General features: G+C 40.0%; 1 protein-coding gene and 1 long non-coding RNA gene across 4 annotated transcripts in view; one reads left to right on the top strand and one right to left on the bottom strand.

Annotated features, from left to right (window-relative positions):
• CNTN1 (contactin 1) overlaps window positions 1-25,637 on the bottom strand; it is a 172,544-nt gene that overhangs the window by 104,559 nt on the left and 42,348 nt on the right. The window lies entirely within an intron of this gene.
• Window positions 17,384-23,783, top strand: LOC308486089. Of its 2 annotated transcripts, XR_013990940.1 has the most exons (4): window positions 17,384-17,690; window positions 19,474-19,691; window positions 21,244-21,344; window positions 23,510-23,783. It is a non-coding gene; the product is annotated as an uncharacterized lncRNA (long non-coding RNA). The 2 variants fall into 2 exon arrangements; XR_013990941.1 differs by lacking the exon at window positions 21,244-21,344.

A 25,637-nucleotide genomic window follows, 5' to 3' on the forward strand; every position in this document is an offset into this window, starting at 1 on the left:
AATACTTCAACATCAATCTACTATTTGGAAACAAAGTGTCTTTTATACTTTGTTTATGCCTTTTGCAAGGATACATCTGAAAGTTTTTGGACTACAGAAACAGGTTCGCCTACAAAGGAACCGAGAAGTAAAGCAGTCCCCATTTGCCTAATTTTATTATAACCATTTTTGTTTGTGTATACCCAAAATACTTTCATATTGTTGTTGTCTGACTCTTCATGACCCCATGGACCAGAGCACGCCAGGCACTCCTGTCTTCCACTGACTCCCGCAGTTTGGTCAAACTCATATATTCATGTATGAATATATTCATATATATTCATATATTCAAACCTTAAAGAATGAATTGGAATATGTGAAAATATCTTCAGAGACTTGGAAGTGGTGTGCTTCAACTGTTATTGCATGTGAAATTTTATTCAATAGCATGGTCTATGGCAGGGGTTTTTTTTCCAGCAGGAACTCAGTTACTGCAACTTTCAGGTAGGTGCCATTGCCATTATAAGAGAACAAGGTGAGTTCTAGCACCTCTTTTTATAGAAAATTAGCACTGGTCTTACAATTGTGTGGAATTGTAAGCTCTGAGTGGTACTCAGAGAAAACCCAAATAGCTTCCAACAAATGTTTGGATAGAGTCCACAACAATGAGAGCATATTCTTCCTCCTCTCCCCACTCTTCACATGAAGGAGAAAGGGATAACCAGAATGGAGTTTCACTGGCCCTTATATAAAGCTGATTGGAAGAAGATGCAGAACAGACAAAAGAAAGTACTTTTCCACACAGTGTATAAGCTCTCTGTGGAATTTGCCACCGCAAGAGTCTACAATACATATGCACAGTAGCAATTCAAAAATATGTTTCATGGTGTCCATTTTAACCCCCGAACTTATCGTCAACTTTGTTACACATAAAGTAGATTTTGTATTGCTATTTTACAGTTGAATGAAACCAACATTGTGTGTGTTCAAATCAGTATCACCCTAGTTGCTCTTTGAAACCAGCTTCAGTGCAGATTATCACTGTGGCATTGACAAGGGGCTTTGCAGGCTATTCAGTGGGCCTGCAAACCCCACTTTTGGCAAGGAGCTGCATCACCCACAGCTGACTTCATATATGATGTCAGGTTAAGGCGGGTAGCTGAGGTTTGGCTGGAACAGCTTCAAGAGTGAAATGAAGATTGTCAAGCCTAATTAGGCTTGCAGACTGGAATTTTTACACTGCTGCATTAGGCTCTCATAAAAACATTTCAGTTTTGGTGGGTAGTTAAGCTGCAGCTGAGTGTGGTTTGTTCTACTCTAACTTATGGGTGAGCTGGGAGTCTGGTGGACCTTGAGAAAGAACTCGGTAGCTGAGAGGGTGGATGTGTCTGAATTAAAATGAATTGATATATTACCTATATATTAGTAACTTTTTATTATTGTAACATTTTATATGTAACTGTCTATTTTTATAATATTTCATTTAAGTAGTCTGTTGTTGCTTCTGTTTTCTTAGAGATATTTTTAATATATTAAGCAGTATAGAAATTGAATCATCATCAATCAACTTATGCTATTTATTGTTATTGCCTTACTTATGTGTTGATTTTTTTTTACTATCAATAGACCTTTGGTTTAATTAGCTTTGCATCCATATAGATATGAATGGAATTATTCTTTCCAATGAAAGAAGTTTCCAACAATATATCCAATAGATTGATTTCCCAGACAGGTGTGACCACTGTATCACCTACCTTGAGCACCAAAAACACATGAAATCATACTGTTGCTGCTGGAAGATTAAAGTGCCTGTGTTTGACATGTCATAAGTTACAGAAGTGTACTCTAAAAGAAGAGTGGCTATTACCCAAGCTAGGATTAAACTCTGTGATGAATAGTGTTTAGAAAGCTACAAATATGGTGGCTACATCTAGGAATGATACATAGTAGGGAAAGTTCAATATATTAAAATAGCAAAATCTTGACATCCCCCTTAAGATGCTTTTGTTGACAGAAAAAAAAAGAGGTGATCAGAAAACAGAAAGTGGGGGAGATAACCTCAGAACAACTCCCTAATAAACGAGATAAGTAAAGAGAAATCAAGTTCCTCAATCCCCTATTTAACATCAGTAATAAGGAATGCAAAATTTCCCATATTTTACATGTTTTAAATTTCCTTCTATAACTCTAGTGGTCCTAATTATTCATTTAGTAAATCGACTTCATGGAAATATTAAACACTGACACAGCAGTAAAGGGGTTAGTTGCAAGGACTATTTGTTTAATTAGAAGTTTAAGCATGAACAGACAACAATTCAAGACACAATGGGAAAGAGATCTTGGTGTGACAATTGAGAAACAAAAACAAGATATATTGTGCTTTTCAGTGAAAAGAGTATTGTTAAGTTTGCCGGTGTAAGAGGCACTACATAAGTTACTGTTTCAATGGTATCTGACACCCACTAGGCTGAATAAGATGTTTTCAATAACACAATTTAAATGTTAGAAGCGTAGCATTCATCATACAGATGTCATCAATATTTGGTGGGAATGTCAGATATGTCATAATTATTGAATTCACATTTTAACAACCAATACAGACACTGCAGGATACAGCACGAGTTTTAAAGCAGAATAACTTTATAGAAAATATTCTGAACTTTATAGATTCTGAACAGCTGTGCATCTTTAATAAGGAATCTATTTATGCAAAAATTGTCTGGGCACAACATTAGGGAAAAATAAAGCCCCCATCAAAAAAAGGAATTATTTTTTAAATGTATTGAAGAAGCCAGGATACACAGGATAAAGTGATATTCCCTTCAAAAAAATCATATAGCTGGTAGTCAGGCTTGCTTTCTAAAATAGAGGAATGCTAACTGTCGCTTATGAATGCCAAACAATCCTTTTATTTATCTTCCCCAACCCATTTTTCCTCCATAGAATTATCTTTGAATTATAATTTTTTTAAAAAATAAAATGTCATTTTGCTTGGCATTTTTAAACACTCGTTTAAATGTACAGTGGATTAAAACAAGGAGAAAGTAAGGAATGCTCATAAACAGGCATCACACACAAAAATAAAAAAGCCCCTTTCACTGAGTTTTGTTTTGCATGATGGCCATTAACCATCATTATTATCAATCTAAGGGATGTGCTTGTTTTTCATGACTGCTTATTAAGCATTCATTTTCCTCTTTTTATTTTTTTAAAAAATAGAACTTTCAGGATTTATTGATGTCAAAGTCAAAGGATTGTTTGTTTATTTATTCACTTACTCTTTTTATTTTTATTTAAACTATATATAAATACCAAAGCTACCTAAGAGGTGTACATAAAAATTTAAAAGTATACAATACATAAAAATTTAAAAGCATACAATGGATAAAATTTATTCAAAAACCAATTCACTTTATTTAAATGCCAGCTAAAATAGAAAGGCCTTTGTCAGGTGCCTGAAGTTCAGTAGAGCTATTTCCCTCAACAGCTATTCCCCTTACTGAGCTACAATTCCCAGATTTTCATGGGAAGTGGGCTAAACAGTTAAACCGTTCTGATAATGTAAGGGCCATTGCACTTAATTCTACAAAATGAAGTACAAATGGATTTCCAAGCAACTACTAGAATCCCTGTGTAAATTGAGAAGTGCGACCCATTTTGATAATATTGTATACTCCACGTTGCATCAACACCATGAGGAGTTGGATAAAGAAGTCGGATAAGGAACATATGTTTTACTAGATTCAGTATCTTTTCACCAGAAATACCAAGATTGCTTTGGATGCTTACAAGAAGAAAAAAAGCTTAATGTCACATCTGAATCTATCAGAGAACTCTAAATGGCAGTAGACAAGCAGAGACACATTAATTTGTCATTTCTTAGCACCAATTAGTAATTAAATGGTTGGTTTAGGGGCTAATTGAATTTTCCATGTGCTGCTTAGCATCACTTCAAAGCCATTATGGGATTTAAAATACAGACCCATGTCGTATTTTCAGATGCCTGAAGATATGCAAGCAATTTTAGAAGACCGATCTTTTTGTCAAGGTGGCTGCTAAACCATAGTTTAGCACAACAAGGTCAAGACATAACGATTTACAGGTTTTCACATCCCCACCTCCCTTCTCCTCCACCATGGCCATGAGACATTGGGAAGCTTTTCCTTCCTGTAACCATTAACCATTTTTTTACAGTGTCCCTAAACTCTAAATAATGTTGATTATGGTTTGCTTAAACAAGTCAGCTTCTTAAGAACAGATAAGAGTTCTAGCCCATCTAGTCCAGCATCTTGTTCTCACCATGGCCAACCAGATGCCTTTGGGAAGTCCATAAGCAGGAGCTGAGCACAACAGCTGTCTCCCCGGAAGTAGCTGTATATCTTAGCTATTCTGGCTAGTAACCACTAGCCTCACACTCCATTGCCCATGGGCTTAAGCTGATTTATTTCCAAAGAACCATAGTTAAAATTGGCCACCGTATTTTGGTTTTGGACAACAGGGCAAACAGGGCAATTAATCTAAACCAGAAAAAACCCCAGAAATCCTTCATGCATATGCATCTAATTCTCATCAGGCTAAACAAGGGATGTCAAAATCAGCTTCATTTGCTGTCACATTGACATTACATATCCAAATTTTACTGAGTGCATGATGGTGTCACTGTTACTAGAAAGAAGGTACACTGGAAACAAAAACACACACACAAAACAACATGACAAAAGCCACAGCTGATTAAGACTACAAACAGCAACAAACTAGTGTTATACAAATATGGTTTTATATATCATTCAGGTAACATTTTATCCATCTTAAAAGCTCCCTTTTGGACCAAAAATATTCATTATGAACATCTGGCATTGTCCTACGATTAATGCATCTTTCCTCATAAAATTACGATTCATTGTAGTTTACCCTGCTTTGATTGAAAGTATTTTGTGATTTAGACTATGAACTACAGCCAGCCCCTATCTGATTTAAGCTACCAAGTTGTAAATTAATATGGTGCCACATAGTGATCCTAATGGTATTGAATTATCTGAATCTTTTATATAATGGGTGGAAAACCAAATAAGAGATACACTCGGTTAAAATTCAAAAAGAACTATGTGAAAGGGAGTTCAGATGTCTCTGATCGAACACACTGAATCTAGATAACCCCTACTGCAAAAAGGCCCTGTTAGACAAATGTGCTATGAAGTCTTTCTGCTTATTTGTTGTTTAGTTTATTCGACTTCTAGCCCATCATACCTCAGGGGTTCATGAAAATCAACAGGTTTTTTTTTTACCCTGTCCCTATTCTTAATCCAAAAATGAGTGTGAATTAGTGTATAAAACATCACCAATACCCTGTGGGATAGCTCAGTTGGTAGAGCACGAGACTCTTAATCTCAGGGTCATGGGTTGAACCCCACATTGGGTAAAAAGAGTCCTGCATTGCAGGGGGCTGGACAAAATGATGCTTGTGGTCTCTTCCAACTCTACATTTCTGTGATTCTACGGTTCTATGAAACTTGACCCACCAATTTAATGAGACTTTTCACTTCCATGAAAGTGGTAGCCATTTCTCCTGATTCTTTGGAACATGCAGGGGTGTTGACTCTTCCCAGGGCTTCTTTTCATCTGGAACTCACCAGAACTCAGTTCCAGACCATTGCCATTATAAGAGAACAAGGAAGGTGTTTGTGGTGAGTTCCGGCACTTTCCCCCCCTTGAAAAATAGCACCGACTCATCCTATAATCATAATCACTATGAAGCTGGCCAAGGGGAGCATGAATCTTCCTCCTTTTAACTTTTAAAACCCAATCCTTGTGTGTTCTGCAGCCTCCCTTGCCAGCATATTCACTGGAAAGCACAGAGTGGTCATTAAATCATGATCTCTTCCTACATGCATTCCATGTACACATGCTAGATGAGGGGTGGGGAGTGTCTGCAGTGTGCTAGAGGGAATCTTTTAAAGTTCAAAGAAAGAACACTCACATCCCCTGGACACACTGCGGATAACGTTGCTGGATTCCTATCAGGCTCAGACAGCATGGACAGTGATCAGGGGATGATCGGGCCTGTAGTCCAACAACATCTGTAGGGCCGATATTAATAAGTAGTTTCCTGACAGATAAATATACATTTTTCTAAGTCTTCAATTTAAACTTTTCCAGATTTCTTTCTAGAAGTTACACTCTCATTATTACTAGAGGGGGGGAAACGATTGACTTTGCAGTGCTTCTTTCCTGGTTCTTTTTTTACATCAGTTTTATTATTTGGGTCAACATTCAGAAAGAGGTAGACAAGACATGATGAGTACATAAGCATATAGAAGAATCTTAAATGTATGAATTACAGTGGAACCTCGGGTTGTGGACATAATCTGTGACAGAGGCATGTCCATAACCCGCAGCGTTCGCATCCTGAAGCATCGCATCTGCGCAGGCGCTGGCGCGATTTGGCGCTACTGTGCATGCGCGAGCAGCGAAACATGGAAGTAACCCGTTCTGGTACTTCCGGGTTTCCCATGGTCCACAACCCGAAAACATGTAATCTGAAGTGTCCGCAACATGAGGTATGACTGTATGAATAAATCTATCTCTTCAAAGTGGTCAGGAGAAGATGATTTATTCACTCAAGGACTATCCTTTATAAACTTAAATCTCTCCCAAGTCAAGAAAAAAAATCTATTTCAATCAGCTACATGCTGGGAACAGATGATTTATGTAGCCGTTTCCAAAGATTTCTTCTCAAAGGTAAACTAATAAAAAAGGAAAATCAGATTACAGTCTATGATGGGGTGGATTTTTATTAGAAAATATACTACCTTGTTGTCCAGTATTATCTTTGTAATATTGTCTAATGCTGCAAGCTTTACAGATCAAGATAACAGGTAGCAAAAGAGAATAGAATAGTTTTGGGTGTGTCACTGTCCCCATGGAGATTCCACTGCAATTAGTTGCCAGATAGCTGCACATCTATTGAGAAGTCACCACGTGGTTAAAGAACTGGACCACAATTCTCATATTTCTATTGAATGGCTTCCTGGAAGAGCAGGCAAGGACAATCACCTTCTGTAACTATGACATCAGGAGACAACTTCATGAAGCTGTCAGATGACAGTGCCCTTTCCAAGGGGCTCACTGCAAACCCCACGGCCACATTTTTTCTGTGTACAATTACACAAGAGGTGACATCACACCACCACTTCCAGGGCCTTTTTTTAGACAAAAGTTTTCAACAAACACAGTAAGGGCCACACTTTCTAGTTACTGGGATATTTGGTGGTTTAAAAGAAAGATATTATGAGGAAAGTCCTTGGACTACCCTGTAAGTTCTTCAGATCAATTTCAATCTGTTAAGAGCAGGTAGCTTTTATTAGGATTTTTCCTATAATTTCTACATGGAGTTGGGATGGGATAGACTTGCTGGTAGTGGGCCAGATCAAGGCTGTTTCATCCACCCCTGATTGCAAAGCTGTAGAGCTACCACAGAGGATGCCTTCTTTCTTGTTCCTGTCAGTTTAACTGCTCCTGGAGCTGGCAAAACAATAAATTCCTGATCTGACCATTTGGCTCCCAAAGGTACTCAGGCAGACACATTCTGGACCAGTAGAAGTTTACAAGCCATCTTTAAGGACAGACAAGCGTACAGTGTATTTCATTCCTACTATTAAATAAAAAATAAAAGCAGTGTAAAATATATAGCCTATATAAACAGATTTTAGTCGCTACTTGTCTGGCACTGAAATGATACCAAGGTGAACCTCTCTGTTGAGGGCTTTACACAGCTAGGGTGCCACCACCGAAAAAGTCCTTCTCTAGTTTCCACCCACTGCACCTTACCTGAGAGTGGCAACTAGAAAACAGGATTTCCGCCCACTGCAGAACTTTTCACCCTACTTCTTGGCCTTTGGCAACACTCTTCTGTAGTTTTCCTGTTTCCTGAGACCCGTTCTCATTTAGCTGCGTAATCTTGTCTCAAGTTGCTATGTGAGAGACAATGTGGAATTTTACTTCCAGTCAAACTGAATTCCCTCACATTTTTTTTTATCAAAATCCATGTTCCGTTTCATTTACTAAACAACTTAGTCTGATTTGGACACGCTCAGTCAAACTTCCAAGTAACTCCTTAGCCACAGAATTCCTTAGCTGGATATCCTTAATACAGCTGTATATAAAGGTAACTGCATTTTTCAAAACACTTCTTAGACCTGAGCTAATTGAGAATACAGTGTAGATGTAGTAGTATGTCACGCACGCACACATTCACACACACACACAGACACATTTTCTATTGTGCGTTACACAATTTTTGCTTCAGAAATCCCTATGTTCATGAAATTCCTTGGAGAGGTACCTCATCATTTATTAATCAAAAAACTACAAGATAAAGGCACAGGTATTAGGGGATACATCCCTGCACTCAAATTGAAATATATCAGTCTTCTGGGAGAGTTAGTAGAGATCTCACTCTTTATGTCTTAGCCTGCCTTGGTTCTTTCTCTGGAGGCAGAGAATGGACTATACTGTTAGTAGCCCGTGGGTTTTATACACTTTCAAATATATTTTAGTCATTATGGAAGTAGTCCAACTTGTATCCCATTTTGAAACAAACTCATGTCCCATAAGCAAAAAGCCAGCTATTAGATGAGAAAGGTATGATGCCACTAAGATAGGCTCCAAATGAATTAAAGCTGTTTTAACAAACAAATCTATGGATCCGGCCAGCCTCTAAAAGAGAATTATTGATGCTGTGGGAATCAACAATAAGAGCAGAACCAAAGATCTCTTCTATGTCTTACATGTCATAAATATTAAACAAATGCTGTCTGTTACAATGAAGACTGAATATGATTTTTCTTTAAATCTGTCTCCCCAATGGACTCTGGTATGCATTATAAAATACTTGTTACAAAATTATCAAGTTTGATGGGCAAGGATTATTATTATATTTATTTATATCCCGCTCATTTCCCTGACAGGGGCTGTAAGTGGCTTACAAATAAAACAGAAATAGCTAAAAACAGGAAAACAACAACATTAAAAACAATTAAACATTAACAGAATTAAAACTATCTGATCTATTCAAACATTTAGATCATTACAAAAATGATTTCCACACCCACACACCATCCTCTCATCCATCGTTGGTCACAAAGACTTTACCAAATCTCACCCTCATCAAACACCCACTGCATTCAGGTCTGAACTGGAGGTACAGAACAGTCTCTTCAACTCCCGATTCAGATGTTGTGACTCAGGGGAAGAAGTAAATGAGGCAATATGGACTAATAAAATTAACAGCCTAAACTTCACACAGTAAAATTCTGGGCGGGCACAATATGTGGATGGATAGCTGTTACTTGATATTCAATACGCTATGGCTGTGTTCAGCTGTATTGACTTGGTGTTGCATCAATGAACCTAGAATTTGTCCCTTCCATTTCCCTTTCCACCCATAGTGCTGCTGCAAGGAAACTGGAAGATTTCACTTCCATTTTTAACTAACTGCTGTTTACTGTTGTGTCCAAACCAGGACAAATTGTGCTTAGTCTTAACCAGTGGTTTTTTTAAAAGAAAGAAAAGGTCCTGGTACTCACCATGAAGTTGTTACAGTAAGTGCCATACTTTTAACATGGGGGGAGTACTGGTACTGAGTACCCTTGAGAACCCTCAGAAAAAAGGACTGGTCTTAACCATGGTTAGTGAAACAAGCCACCTTCATGCCATGGTTTGTGGAGTTTTGTTCTCTTCCATGTGGCTATTCCAGCGGAAGATGGGGTGGGAGGGAAGCAAAAGCCCAAGGTCAAAGTTTAAGATTACATCTAAACCAGGTTTATACTGTCAGGAGCTAGCTGCTATTTCATTCTTCTCTTGCCCATCTATCTAATTCCACTTAGTAATTATGCAACCTTATTTGCAACTTCATGCCACAGAATTTGTTTTCATCTTCTCTCCCTATGATTTGAATTTTCATTGTGTTCATTAGTGCTTATGGTTAGAGACCCATTCATTTTACTTTTTGTCTTCAAAGCATTTTAGGCACTTTTTATTCATGTATTGTTAATTATAACAACAATACATGAAGAATTCCAGGAGAAAGAGGAAAGCAGGTGAAGTACCTTTGAGCTGGACTGTTTTCTCTCCTACATTGGACCATCTACCACTGACTGATCTGATGGCTTGCTATATTTTTATATTGTTCATTCTGATTTTATTAATGCATCTTGATTTTACTTGTCTGTCACTTTAGAAGGATTTGTATCTTAAAAGATGGAAGGATGATGGTACTGCTAATAATGGTATAACAACAACAAGTAGCAGCAGCACAGAGAGAAAAACAAGGTCTATGAACTTAACACAATCCTGACTTACCTCAGATGTTGCAGCCTAAAAGTTCTTTGTCTGTTGCAGCTATCTGGAAATGGATGAAGAGAGAGTACAGAAGTCAGAATCTATTGTATAATTCCATCCCAGTGCCATTATTTCAAACTCTCAAAATTTATTTTCTTCTCCACTCTCTTCTCTGTGATTTGCTCATGGCAGGAAATCAATACAATATTATTGAAGCTACATCCAGAGCTCATAGCTCTAGCTCTGCTAGCCAACCAATAATTAAAGCTCATCGTCCGGAAATGAGTCATCTTGGATCATTCGTTGTCCTATCCCATGAAGCAAGGGATAAATATCTCTCTCATGGTATAAACCAGAAAGCAGCATCAAAATTAATGGCAATCATTTTGTTCCCACACATGTCTCCTAGTGACCACAGCTGGTTAAATTATGGCCACAACTTTGCTTAAAAGGTTTAGCAACAGAAACATTAAACACCTCCCATTCCTCCTAAAAAGATACAGGGGGCAGAAAATTAGGCCTTCCTGGATCCTCCAAACATGGTATCTGTTTCACATCAAAGATGGATCTCCTATTATAATTGAAACTCTGCCTTGGGACCCATCCAAACCCAGCCACACTCCTAAAACACTGGATAGAGCAAAACCCATAAAGCACCGTAAGTTATTTCTTTCATGTAATGATTGTAAATTAAATCTTCATTAAGTCAATTTGCTGCTGATGCTAAGTGTTTCCTGCAAATATACATTGCGACATTAAAGTACCAAAATATTTTCAACTGATAATTCAAATAGTTTGCAAATGAAGTAAAATAAAATATTTCCTCCCTAGAAGCAAATCATCATAGAAAAATCACCTGAAATGTGTTCTGTTACATGTTCTTAAAGTCATATTTTCTCCTTGATAGCAAATATCTGGTGTCTGATTAACTTTTGATATGCTTGGAAGAAACAGATTGTCTGCAGCTATCTCACAGGGATGGAGGGAGTGTGTCCCTGTTGACTCTCCTTGATCTCTCAATGGCTTTTGATACCATCAACCTGGTTACCTCCCGGAGCAGCTCAGAGGGTTGCAAGTGAGAAATACAGTGTTGTGGTGATTTCACTCCTGTTTGAGAGAATGGTACCAGAAGGTGTTGTTGGATGATTTCTACTTCGACAAATGGCTTTTTGGGCTGTGGTGTCCTACAGGGTTCCATTCTGTTTCCCCAACATCTATGAAGCTACTGGAGGAAGTCAACTGAAGTTTTGGTGTATGGGGCCATCAATATGCCAATGATACTCAGGTCTCCTTCTCTATCTCTGTCTCTAAATCAGATGAGGTTTTGCAAGTGTTGGACCATGACTTACATAGCATTCACCTGGACAGAGGATGAAAATCTGTTGATGATGCCACAAACCCCTGCTGTAAAGCATGCTGTGACTTGGACATGTCTTTTCAGTGTTGTGACATGAGTTTTCTATAATTCTCTACCCATAGAAATGAAGCAAATCCACGCATTGTTATGTTTTTGATGCTTGCTCAAAATCTTTCTCTTCTACCAAGTCTTCCCAAATTGGACTATTATATTTCTGTAGTTCATTCTTCCTGGTTTTTATATTCTTAATATTGTTATTGATTGCTATTAGGTTTTATATTTTATTTCTGTACACTGTGTGAGTAATATTGCATGTAGAGTGGTTTATGCATTCTGAAATAAATCACTACTTCTGCCAGTATATTATATACAGGATCCCTGCCAGAAACACCATACATTAAAAGTACCTGCTATCACGATCCCTTTTTATCTTCCTGCTGCCACCATTAGGATTCAAATAAATAATACATTTATATAGCTTTCTCATTTAGTTGCTGGGTATAGGTGCGGGACAAGGCGGACCAGGAGATTAGGATGTGAACTCAAAATAAATTATTCACTTGAAGTATTCACTTTCTTGTGGCACAATGGACCAGTGCATCTAGCTGTTAACCAGAAGGGTGGTGGTTGGAGCCCAACCAGGGATAGCTGTGGGCAGGATTCCTGTAATGCAGGGAGCTGGACTACACCCTTGGGGTCTCTTCCAGTCTAAAAATCTATGATTCTATGGTTCTTCTCTCTGGTCAGCTTCTCTTCACCACAGTTGCCTTTCAGACTTTACCAGGTCTTTTACAATAGTTCTTATTTTTGGTCAGGAATGCAGTGTTTCTTCAAATCAACTGCCAATCACTAGCACACTGGCCTCTGCTCATCCCAAATAACTGCTCCAGGAATCTTTCATCCCTCTTTGTAAACCTTCTTAGCATCTGACATCAGTGATTTTAGCTTTCAAGCACTGACTCCCTCCTTTGAAGAAGAAAAAAATACCAGCCACCACTAGGATTTCTCAGTTCCCAGGTCCTCTCTGAACTCTCACTACGCCTCTGGCTGATGGTACTTCCAGATTCAGTCTTTCTCAGACTTGTCCTTTGTTTTTGTTTTTCAGGGTTTCCTCATAAGTACCGATGAGCATCTCAAAAACTGCCTGGCTGTCTAATCAGACTCTCTGTCTCTTAAACAGTGCTATTCTACTTTCTCCATCTGGAACCCTCCAGTCAATTTCCAGGTTTTCACTGACCTATAGTTATAGACTAGTAAGTTTAATTAATGTCCATGACAGGACGCATATTCTCCCTTTTTTGTATTCTGCAGAATCATATAAATATGGGAAAACAGGAAGCTGACTTATACTAAATCAGATCCCTGGGCATAAAAACCAGTGCCCGAAGTAGCTAACTGGGGATCTGTCTTCCAGCATATCATATACTCTCTAATATTCTTCAGATGATAAAAGGGACGTTCTATTATACATCAGTATCACTGCTTGAACATTTCCCCATGGTCAAGTACAAAAGCTATTATAGGAATCATACAAAACCACAGAATTTGAAACACAGAAATCTTTGAATTTATGTATGGTATTTAGGGAAGCCTGAGGAATATCAGTTAATGCAACTAACTATGTGTGTGTCTGGAAACTCGTGCATTTATGAGTATTTTGGAAGCATGATAACTCTGAACAACCATTATTGCTGTGATTGTACAGGTGTATGATATGGGGCATCCCAGTGTTTATTTTGGGGTGCAGGGAAATATAAACTTTTGAGTTTGGGGATACAAAACCTCCTTTTTTTAGTGTTTAAAACAGGCTTCCTCAACCTCAGCCTTCCAGATGTTTTGAGACTACAATTCCCATCATCCCTGACCACTGGTCCTGCTAGCTAGGGATCATGGGAGTTGTAGGCCAAAAACACCTGGAGGGCTGAGGTTGAGGAAGCCTGGTTTAAAACTTTTGAGCAAATTAGGAATGTGTAAGCAACTGCAGAATCCTGGTGCTTTGGTGAATCCTGGGTGGATCAGCTGCACAGACACACAAACCTCGGCTTCCCCCCACCCCCAGCTGCCCTAGCCTAGGACACCGAAATGCACAAAACAGGGAGACGCCACCAGTTCAGCTCATGGGAGAAATCAATGCCTTTTCTGCATCCACATGCAGGAAGGAAGGGGCTTTGGAGGGAAGTGTGTTTGATCCAGAGGACCCCTTCCCCATTTCTCCAAATCCCCTTGCTCTCTAGGAATCTAGTCTTGTTTATTTTAAGCCATAGAGAAAGTCAAGCTTCAGGATCAGATCTCTCTGCATGTCTCTCAAAGCAGGCACCAAAGAGGAAACGCCCACTAAACACACAGGTGGCAGTGGCTCAGTGGCACTTCAGGTCCCCAAATGAAACTGGCAACGAAAGGTAAGGCAGCAATGCAAATAAACTGGGCAGGGACCTAAGAAATTTGGATACAAAGCAGACACTCCCTGTTGTGTGCCATGTTGCTGAGCAGCTCATAAGAGTGTGCAACAAGAACATGAAGTAGGTTGCTGCTTCTCTTTTTCCCTGGCCAGGCGATGGAAGAAGCAATGGATGAAAAGGTGGAGAGAATTTCGATTGTTTTTTGAGTGGGAGGGGAAGGAAAGGCTTACAATTGGGAATTCCAGAATTCGCATGGCAAAATGATACTTTTAAGTGTTTTCGTGAAGTTCCTAGCAATTTTCGTGGCAACTGGAGGCTATGCATCTTCTGTGCATTTCAGACACAGCTCCATCTTCACCACTGACTATTCTGGCTGGCTAGTGTGAGGAATGACCACTCCCCGCATAAAACGGGGGGCGCCCTTTGCGTGGACACGCGCAGCCCCTGGATCTCGAGTGGCTCCATCAGCATAGGCTTGGCTTTGCCTTCCCTCAGGTGGGATACCTGGAGGTCTCCGCCTACCCCAGTCAGTTGTCCAATCCCACCTGGGGGAAGCGTTGCCAAGGAGATCAGGCCAGGTAGGGGAGGGATTACCTGCCCACACAATAGAGGGAGGATCTTACCTGGGAATCCTCACTTGGCTCCAGAGCTTCTCCCAACCTATCCACCCTCAGTTAATATCTTCTTTTGCAGGTTAACTTTTCTTCACAGGTATGTGGGTGCTGCTACGTTAAGGACACTGTTAAAGGGCCGGAAAGAAATTTCCCTGAATTGGCAGGTTTCGCCTTTCCCGTAGCAAAACGTCACAACTTTGGCCGTATCAGGCCTTGGGCGGAATCCTTTTGTCCATCTTCCTCTTTGCAGCTGCGATACCAGGGTTCCCCGTTAAAGGGGTTTCTGAAGGGAGGCTTTGACCGTACGCCGAAAGGTCGTCATTGTTCTCCCCTGCGGCGGCGGCGTAACGGGGGCAGCTATCTCTGCTTCAACATATGTTCTCCAGAGCCGACCCATCCCCCCCCCCACTGGATAACCCTGAAGCTCCCTAGGTCCCCGGCTGGGGACTGGGGAGGGAGAATGCCCAATGCCTGAGCCAAGGTCTACCCACATTTGAAATTTAATAAAGTTGTGGCCAATTTAATCCCATAGCACGTTGTCTTGAGTCATTATTTCACATGACGGGGGGACCGCTCAGGATCTGGGGACTCCGCCTGTCCACGCAAATGGAAAACTGACTGGGTAGATCTGAGAACACGTGAGAGTGAAAGTGTGATTTTACAGGAAGCATTTGCCTGAACTATTATTTTAGGAAATGCAGCCTTTCCCCCCTATACGATCTCAAACTGAATTATAAAATTAGTCACTGCAATGGCACCCATGAACCAATTTACTGTACTCAAGGTAGTTAGCCAGTGTGAGATGCATTCATCCCCCCCCCCCCGGCCTTTTAAACACATGTTTATAGGTAAAGTGGAGACTGTAACTTATATTACTAACAGAGAACAGAGTTTTTTATTTTTAAAAAAGATATTGTTATTTCAGGTTCATTAAAGTTGAAGCAAGCAAATGCACAAATAGAAGAAGCAAAAAAACAAAAACAAAAACACCCCACAGTTAACTCAAGCCACTTGAATTTGCTTTTGACACTACAAACCTGTGGAGGAATCACCAGGTCAAAGAAAAGGTTTTGGTTACTATGGAAAACTCAACAGAATTGCTGAACACAACAACACAATTGGATGATGTTTACTCTAACAAATGTGCTTTGGATATCTGGCCTGTATGCAAGAAACAAAACATTTCCCCCTAGTTAGGTTTATGAAACAGGCCTATCAATGTGTTTAGATGTTGCATAGCATTTCAATCAGCTGCAAGTCCTAAGCAATGCTTGTTCATATTCACAGTTATCAAAAGAAAGTCATTGCCAAATTGGCTCAGATTAAGAACACTGCGCAGGAAGAGAAAATTCATATTAATGGCTATTAACACCACAGTGCAGGAAACAAGCTACACATCTTTATTACCTTTTGATTTTGCATCAAATGGAAGAAATTTAAATAAATATCTCCTTTTGGATTTGCTACTAGATAAATGCTTAATAAGAAACTAGTTTGCATGAGAAAGGAAGACTTGGAACTCCATTTCTGCAAAGCTTATTAGTAAACTTTGATTTAATTAAACCTCTTAAAGATACCTTTATTTTCTGTAAGGTTGATCCAGCTTATATCTGTCTGCTGAAGGCCAGAAGATAGTGGGAGAGCATATTTTGACGGGAAGTGTCTATTAAAGAATTAAGCAGAGATAAATCAATTCCCTGGCTGTCATAAGAGCTCTAGGGAGCCTTCATGTTTTTCCCCACTTTCAAACTGCCTGCAAACACAAGAAAATGTGTGTGCAAATGTTAGCAAATAGATATTTTGTGGCTGTTAGGGGAAAACAAATTCACAGGTCAAATGGGGATCCATATTGCAGGTTAGATTATGTAGTTTATGTAGATTATGGAGAACCCTGTTTAAAATCTTTGTTGACTCGTTGGGCTCAAGCACAGTCACTTCTGCTACAACAGTGAAACTAACTGCTTTTACCTCAGAGTTCTGCTTGCCTATTGCAAAAGTTCTGGGTCCAACTCTGTAAGTGATTTAAGTAATACTCAAACTCCTTTTTCCTCGATCTTGTAATAAAAGTATAATTTGATCTACTGCAGAATGAAAGTTATAGAAACAGTTGCACAAAGCTAAAAATCAGTTCATGTCACAAACATCTGTCGACAAAATGCATGTTTATAAATGCTTATAATATGCCTAAGCATATTATAGCTATATTTAAGATACATGTTTCTGGCATGGCTGTCAGCATCCCTAGACATGGAAAGTAAACACAGTATTCTAAATGTGGCAGAATGAATTATGATATTTTAAAGAGGTTATTCTGTTTATGTTACATCCTAAACATAACTGCTATACTGAATTATACCACTTACAGAAGTTGATATGTAATCTAATTTTCCACTTGCTTTCTTGCCACCATTGCTCCAGGTTGTTGGTGCAAACACAAACACTGTATCTAGGAGAATTCCTGGATGCCAAGATCCAAGTTTGGGGCAAGTACCCTTTGGTGAGATAACCAAAGCAAAGATTTAAAATGACAAAATATGTGGCAAAGTAAGGTTGTTACACCTTTAAAAAATGCCCTTCAAAATGAGTTCCAAACTTTCCTTCTTTCCTTAGCGTAGGAAACAAACTTCCACCTGCCTCCTTCCTTTCCCAAATGAAGACTTATTGCTCCAACAGGCCTTTCCAGATGGATAAGTACAGTAGGTCTCTACAATGGTCTCTGTCCATTTTTGTGTGTGTTGAATTAATGGTTCTCCTCAGCTACTGAAGGGAGCATCCTGTAATCCTTCAGTGGCTCGTCAAAGCTTTGCAAACCAGCAAGACCTCAAATCGGCTCCTAAACAAAAGGGACTGGAGAAAGCATGCTTGTCGGTCTGCTTCCTGTTATTTATTTTATTAAAATTATATATTTATTTTCTCCAACATGGCAGCTTACAGATGAACCAGGAACAATGGAAAGCAGTGAAAAACAATCATTCCCAGGTCCAGCATAAGATATCTGACAAGGTACACCAGGGGCAGAGGTGCCGAGTTGCGCCTGACATTGGGGTGGAAGCCAATGTTACATGTGCAATGTGCACGCGTGTAATGTCATGTGTATCATGCATTGCATGTGTGATGACTGTCGCATTGGGAGAGGCCAACCAGGCCTCCCCCCAAATGCGACATTCATGCATCAGGCCACGATGATCCATGCCACCTGGGGCGACTTCCCCCCAGGTCTCCTGTGCCCCCTGAAGATTGAGGGAGCTGAGCTCCGACCCAGTGGACATGTGGGGGGAGGGGGCTGTAGGGTCCTTAGCCCCATAGAGTTAGTGAACAGGGATCAGTTCACACAGAGATAGACAAGAGCACAGCATTAGAATCTGGGGGGAAGATGGGATCCCAGGAGGACTGTGTGTTGTGTATTTGTGTATACTGTGCATATATATTTACACACACACATATTGGAGAGGGGGAACAGGTTACCAATTTTCCCTTCTTACCCAGACTCCTATCATGAAATGCCACCTACCAGAAGGTGCCTCTATATCAGGCATAGGCAAACCCAGCCCTCCAGATGTTTTGGGACTACAACTCCCATCATCCCTGACCACTGGTCCTGTTAGCTAGGGATGATGGGAGGTGTAGTCCCAAAACATCTGGAGGGCCGAGTTTGCCTATGCCTGCTCTATATTGTGGGGCAGCTGAGACTGGAAGTGAGAGCTTGGGGTGGGGGTGGGGCTGGGAGAAGGAATCCACCCAAGGTAGATCACATCCAGAAACTTATATTGTCATCTGAATAATAATAATAATAAAAATTTTTATTTATATCCCGCCCTCCCCAGCCGAAGCCGGGCTCAGGGCAGCTAACAACAATAAAACAGTACAACACAACACTCTAAAATCATTCATTCTAAAATTAATTCAAATCAAGCCAATGGCAACCATTGGGCCAGAGCTCCGCGAAGATTGCCGAAGGAGGGAGTCAGGCTGTGCCCTGGCCAAAGGCCTGGTGGAACAGCTCTGTCTTGCAGGCCCTGCGGAAAGATGTCAAGTCCCGCAGGGCCCTGGTCTCTTGTGACAGAGTGTTCCACCAGATCGGAGCCACGGCCGAAAAAGCCCTGGCTCTAGTTGAGGCCAGCCTAACCTCTCTGTGGCCTGGGACCTTCAAGATGTTTTTATTTGAAGACCGTAAGTTTCTCTGTGGGACATACCAGGAGAGGCGGTCCGATAGGTATGAGGGTCCTAGGCCGTATAGGGCTGTAAAGGTTAAAACCAGCACCTTAAACCTGATCCTGTACTCCACCGGGAGCCAGTGCAGCTGGTATAGCACCGGGTGAATGTGATCTCGCAGCGAGGACCCCGTAAGGAGTCTCGCTGCAGCATTCTGCACCCGCTGGAGTTTTTGGGTCAGTCTCAAGGGCAGCCCCACGTAGAGCGAGTTACAATAATCCAGTCTGGAGGTGATCTGAAGATCTGAAGATCTTCTGCCACATGCACACAGTATTATTATTATTTTAAATCAACAGAATGAAGTGTGCAGGGTTTAAGTAATTTACCTATGCCTTTTAGTTCTAACACTCTCTTAATTACTGTGCCTGTTATAAGCCAAATAGCAATTTAACTTTACAAGCCAATCTTTGTTCAGGGCAGCCCCCGTATTTATAAAATGCTTTCGCAAACAAAGCAGCATGCACATTTTGAAAATTTACAATATAGATGTTTTCATGGTTAATTGATACACATTATTCCACACTTATTTGTTGGCTCTGTTTTCTTTTCTTCGCATCTAATTTTGTATTCCAAGGGGGGGACATGCATCTTTTCAGCTGATCTAATGAAAACTCTGCAATGGCAAACGAGTAACCAACCTGTGTGCAGTGGAGTACAGCTGGAAAGAATGCTAATTCTCTGCCTCAATGCTGCCTTCAAAGAGATTATTCAAGCCTTCCTCTGACACGGAACAGAGTGATCAGCCAGCAACGACTGCACATGAAAATAACCTTTATCCGCTTTAACAAAAAGGTAAACTAAAAAAGCAGTCAGTCATGCCCTAATTATTTACTTTTAGCTGGAGCAAAGGGAAGGGGGAATGCAAATCTATTTCAATTATGGCTTTGTAATTGGAATGATTAAAACTAGCCTAGGTTTGCAAATGTGGATTAAAAAAAAACCTCCAAGAATTTAAATAGTAACTACTGAAAATTGAATTTTTTCATGGTAAAGTGGCTGTGGTAAAGATATGGAGAAGTGGTGATGCCCAAATACAGTTAAACTAGAAATCTGGATCCAAAATACCAAAACAAATATTAATACTGTTGTACACCACCTCAGACCCTGAGCAGTGCCAGATTGAGGTTTGATGAGGCCCTAAGCTACTGGAGGTAATGGGGCCTTTTATATGTCCAGCTGTCTTTTGTTAACAACAAATTGTCGCGGTTTTTTTGTGTTGAATACTATATATGCTATATGGTAATTTATGGACCTAATAGGTATCTAAAGCCATTTGCACATAACAAAATACATATTTTATCAAAGTAATTGTTGAACTGAAATACAATTGGAAATGTACATCCAGGTTTTCTCCTTTAATTTTTTTGGGGGGCCCCCAAGAGAGTGGGGCCCTAAGCTATAGCTTGTTTAGCTTATACTAAATCCGGCACTGCCTGAGCAGTAAGAGATTCCAGAGATTTCACCCAGCTCATCACACACATCTCTGGCTTTTGTCTTCCTCACTACCAGCCAGAGCAAACTACTTTGTTATACCAATAATCATACTTAGGTGGTAATAAAGACCCTTGCGTGGCTAATTCAATAATAGATTCCTCCATTAGATTTTAACCCTTGCTGGATCCAGGACCCCAGGGATTAGACGGGACTCAGGCATCGTGCAGGCTCACAACAATTAATTCTTGATCTTTTTTGGTATTTCAGATTCTGACCCAAATTCCTTTAATTGTTATCACTGATTCTCATTTATTTATTTATTTATTTATTTATTGTCACAAACATTTTGCTTTTGAAAGGGCAATTCCTGATTCAGGTTTGCTTTACCACATTTTGATACATAGTGAAAATCTCTGTGTTGGAAATGAAATGTTTACTTACAGTGTTTATAGGCTAGTCAACACCCTGAGTTATCTGGGCAAGATTGATAATGTCAGTATTGGAAGTAGAGTGTCTTTGATGGTGCTTAACACAGAAATCTGGAAAATCATGGCAAGGGGCTGTTTGGACACTGAAGAACCGAACTCAATTTTAAAAATGATAGTTTTCATTCTCACAAACCCTTGAAGTGGAGGTGTTGAAGAGCACTGAACAAAATTGCCACCTAGTAATGGATATAAATAACAAGCAGAATAGCCTGCAACCTTGCAATAGAAGACACTTCCCAAAATTCACTTGAATTATCAATCCCAAATGGTGTGGTGGGTCTTTAGGCTGAATCAGTAGAAACCAAACCAACTGCCTCCCTTACAATAAGGCAGTCTTGTGCCATCTTAAAGACAGATAAAGTTGTCATGTCATATTTTTTTCATAAAGCATAATCCCACATTGGCAGCCTATATATTTACAGGAATTCGGAGGCACCTGTAGGAGCTTAATATTCTACGCAGGTTGGGAAAGCGTAGTTTGACACCATCACAGGAACAGTGTCGACTGTTATGATATAAAAAGGTAAAGGGACCTGTGACCATTAGGTCCAGTCGTGACCGACTCTGGGGTTGCGGCACTCATTGCGCTTTATTGGCCGAGGGAGCTGGCGTACAGCTTCTGCGTCACATGGCCAGCATGACTAAGCCGCTTCTGGTGAACCAGAGCAGCACACGGAAACACTGTTTACCTTCCCGCTGGAGCGGTACCTATTTACCTACTTGCACTTTTGACATGATTTCGAACTGCTAGGTTGGCAGGAGCAGGGACCGAGCAACAGAAGCTAACCCCGTTGCGGAGATTCGAACTGCCGACCTTCTGATCGGCAAGTCCTAGGCTCTGTGGCTTAGCCCACAATGCCACCTGTGTCTCCCCTGTTATGGTATAGCTGTTGCTTATTTGGTTATGTTGATATTTTGTGTTGATGCCCTGCTTTTGCCCCTGCACATTAGCACTTATCAGACCAGACTAGCAATGCCATAAGCTGTTATTAGATTCATGCTCAGAACTTGATTGTTTTAATAACTTACTTGGTCTGAGAAACTATCCATCCTTCCTGATAATTTGAAATCAACTCACTTTCTTAAAAATGGCACTATAATTTATTGAGCATTGGCCCAGCCCCACCTTCAGTCCAGCAATCTAATCATTGGGGCCCTGGCAAAGTCATGTAGGGTAGGGCAAGCTTCATGCAAAGGCGCAGAGTGATATTTACAAAAATCAAATATTTTAGTGGCTTCCTGTGACCAAATTGGGTGGGTGGGTGGATAAAACATTCCTTTCTAAACAAGCCAACCAACTAGTTTTAAAGTCTGGCCAAACACAACAATGATTTTAAAGAAACTTGCATCTCCTTTCAATGCAACAATTAATATTGCATGACAGATTTTGAAAAGTTAAAGTAGTCTGTCTGCCTTCACAGTACAGTTCTAAAAGCAGCATTCTAAGAATGTGCATTGCCAAAGCATTATGAGCCAACTTAGAATTATCAATAAAACAAATGTTTATCATTCATGGATGAGGTTTACAATTAGTAGTATAGATACAATATGAGTGGAAGGAAGTTCATTCATCTCTATTTCATTTGTTCTCGCCAACCCCCATCAGCATATCTTCATATAGAATTCTACCATTACCATTTCAAAAACATACATTTTTAATGAAGAGTTGTAAGTTTTGTTTCATTCACATATGTTTTTCAATAATAAAAAGTGGTGTAGTGAGTCAGGAGATCTGTGGTTCAAAGTCTACATCAGCATAAATTTATTAGGTGGTAACTCTTATGCATCAGTTCCCCCCTTAATACGAGGGATAATATATCCTGGTTGATTTACAAGAATAAATTTATTGTACAAATTTCAGAGAAAATGCGCATAAAGTATACTGACAACCATATAACATGTATTATTAAAACTAAGAGAATAGCTTGTGTTCACATGTCGCAATAAGCCACAATCGGTAGTTTACTGTGGTTTACATTGAGTGAATAGTACAGTAAGCTCCCAACTTATGTGGGGGTTACGTTCTGGGGTACCTAAAGCCAAAATCACTTATAATCAAAGCACATTGTATTCAATGGTGGGTGGAAAGTTATTTTTTCTAGACACCCTCCCCCTTTCCACCCCGTTTTTAATTTTTAGAAATATTTTCGCCAAGCGTATAAAGCTGAATGTGCACAAGTTAAATGAGTGTAAATTGCAGCCTTACCGTATGCCAGTACCCACAGCCCCAACCCACCCACTTCGCTCCTCTCCTGGAGCAAATGGAAGAAACAAACCAGGAAACCACATCTATGTTTCGCTTGTCATGACATCCCAACTTGGGATCTTGGCTTGTTTCTCCCTAACAAGCCTGAATTACTAACCATCCTTAAGCCATACTTTAGTGATGACTTAGGAACCCTGTCTTGTTTGGAAGCAACAAACCAGGACCTCATATTTGGATGTCATGAAAATCCAAGCTTAATTGTGACTTCACAGGTTTTTTTCCTATTGCTTGCCTTGGAGGAGCAATCAGGCCATGTGTTTAGAGCATTGGTTATTCAAAGTAAATGGCAATAAGATGGAAACCCTGGCTTATTGTGAGATGTAACTCTGGCCTGTGGGGAAAAACTGGGTAAAAAAGAAGAAATGAACTCCTAAAGCATTTTGCACACAAACTCAGAAATTATTTTCTTCCCATTCTCATAGGAAACCCTACAAAGTCTGCTGATGCTACGATTGCCCTTCCTTCCAAAGAACCTTGTAGTTTACTTGTAATTGCTGTATGAAGCAGTCATTTGACAAGTTATTGAAGGGAAGCAAATTTAAAACAAGGTCTAATGTGTTCCAAAAGTGAATTGAAAAAAAAGAAGACTGTTTCTTCTGTGACAACCCTGCCAGAGGATCTCAAAAAGTACTTAAAATGTTGAAGCACCTGACAGGAAAATAATAGGTTGTCAATAAAGCATGATAAATATTTCAAGGACACAATGAAAACCACATTTGTCGACTATACAAACATAGTTTTCAGTCCCGGCTTCCTAATGTTAACCCTTTGTTATTCATATGTTAGCTATTATCTGGCATTTTAAAATGTTGGAATAGCATGGATTAGATGAGGAGCAAGCAACAAAACACAGCACATATCTAGCCCATATTGCTCCTAAAAACCCACTGCTCTATTTAGCCCACAGAAAAGTCATTTCTACACAAGCAAAGGAAAAGTTAGCAGACTCAATAGGCTCATAAGTCTTATACTGCCTATTCCTAGTCCAACCTCCTATATTTGAACTGTCCCAGTTGGTCTTTATAAAAACAATGATCCAAGTAATCAAGTTTTATTTTTTTCTTCTCTCCCCCTGTCTCTTTCCCCTTAGTGCCTTGTCTTTTCATTTCTGTCTTGGCTTAATTGATTTTATGTAAGCCACTCTGGGGGCCTTTTTTGCTGAACAATGGAGGAACAAATGCTCTAAATGAGTGTTTCCCAAACTTGTGTCTCCAGCTGTTTTTGGACTACAACTCCCACCATCCCTAGCTTGCAGGACCAGTGGTCAGGGATGATGGGAACTGTAGTCCAAAAACAGCTGGAGACACAAGTTTGGGAAACACTGCTCTAAACAAACAAATAAAACTAACTTTCAAAAAAAGGGATTTTTATAGTATTACTGCAATGTTATTTGTCGTGAAATCATGTTTTTTTTAAGAGGTAAATTTTGAAATGTTTAAAGGGTTTTATACATAACTGAATATAGTGCCTCTAAATGGCTATGAGTATCTGCTGAGAGTTGTGGAGATGGTTTATCAGTGGTGGGCCAGCAACAGGCCTGAGTGACAGTTAAACTGTCATGCTTTCAATCTGCCAAACCAGCAACAGAAGCTGGTAAACTCAAATTACTCAGTCAGTAGACATCTTGCTTCATCCTATTGGACAATAGCACAAACTAATGTGGCGTCCTGTTCAACCATCCCAATTTAAGTGGAACATCCTAGATTTACAGAAGCCACCCTAGCTTCTGATTAGATCCCAGAGTGTTCCCTTTTTTGGTCCAGCTGGCATGCGCCAGAGTGCCGAACCAAAAAACACTCAATTTTTGTTCTCATGTAAGAGCCTGGAACCAAAAAAATGAGACTCCTGATTTTGATCGGCGGGATGCGATGACAGAATTCAATCCAAACTGAAATGGCTGGGGTGTCTTGTGTGTGCTGAGTAGAGAGAAAATAAATGCTAAGCACTGGTAAAGAAAGGAGAGTTACTGGGAATTGCTGGGAGAAGCTATGGGTCAACTAAAGGAAAAGACTTGGGCACTGGACATCAAATAACTTAAGAATTATCTGCTGCTTTGATTGAGCAGGGAGATAGAAGACTGTGAAACAGTGTGGTGTAGTGGTTAAGAGTGGTAGACTCGTAATCTGGTGAACCGGGTTCATGACTCGCTCCTCCACATGCAGCTGCTGGGTGACCTTGGGCTAGTCACACTTCTCTGAAGTCTCTCAGCCCCACTCACCTCACAGAGTGTTTGTTGTGAGGGAGGAAGGGAAAGGAGAATGTTAGCTGCTTTGAGACTCCTTCGGGTTTATCAAATCCAAACTCTTCTTCTTCTTCTGTTATAACTGTTCTAATGGATTAGACCAAGATCCTCCATATAGTACAGAAACATTTGCAGTTGCTAAATCAAGAAAATCTGAAATTTATTGTTTAAAGGGGAACCAATAACATGGCACTGCAGCCAGTTTAACAAAATGCTTAGCATCCCTTGGAGTCATCAAGTTTTATTTGGACAAGACAAGTGTCTCAGCAATTGGTTAAATGCCCAGTCTTGGCCTTGGACTGTATCAT

The sequence above is a fragment of the Podarcis pityusensis genome, assembly GCF_964106645.2.
Source record: "Podarcis pityusensis genome assembly, chromosome: 10".
Taxonomy (NCBI): Eukaryota; Metazoa; Chordata; class Lepidosauria; order Squamata; family Lacertidae; genus Podarcis; species Podarcis pityusensis.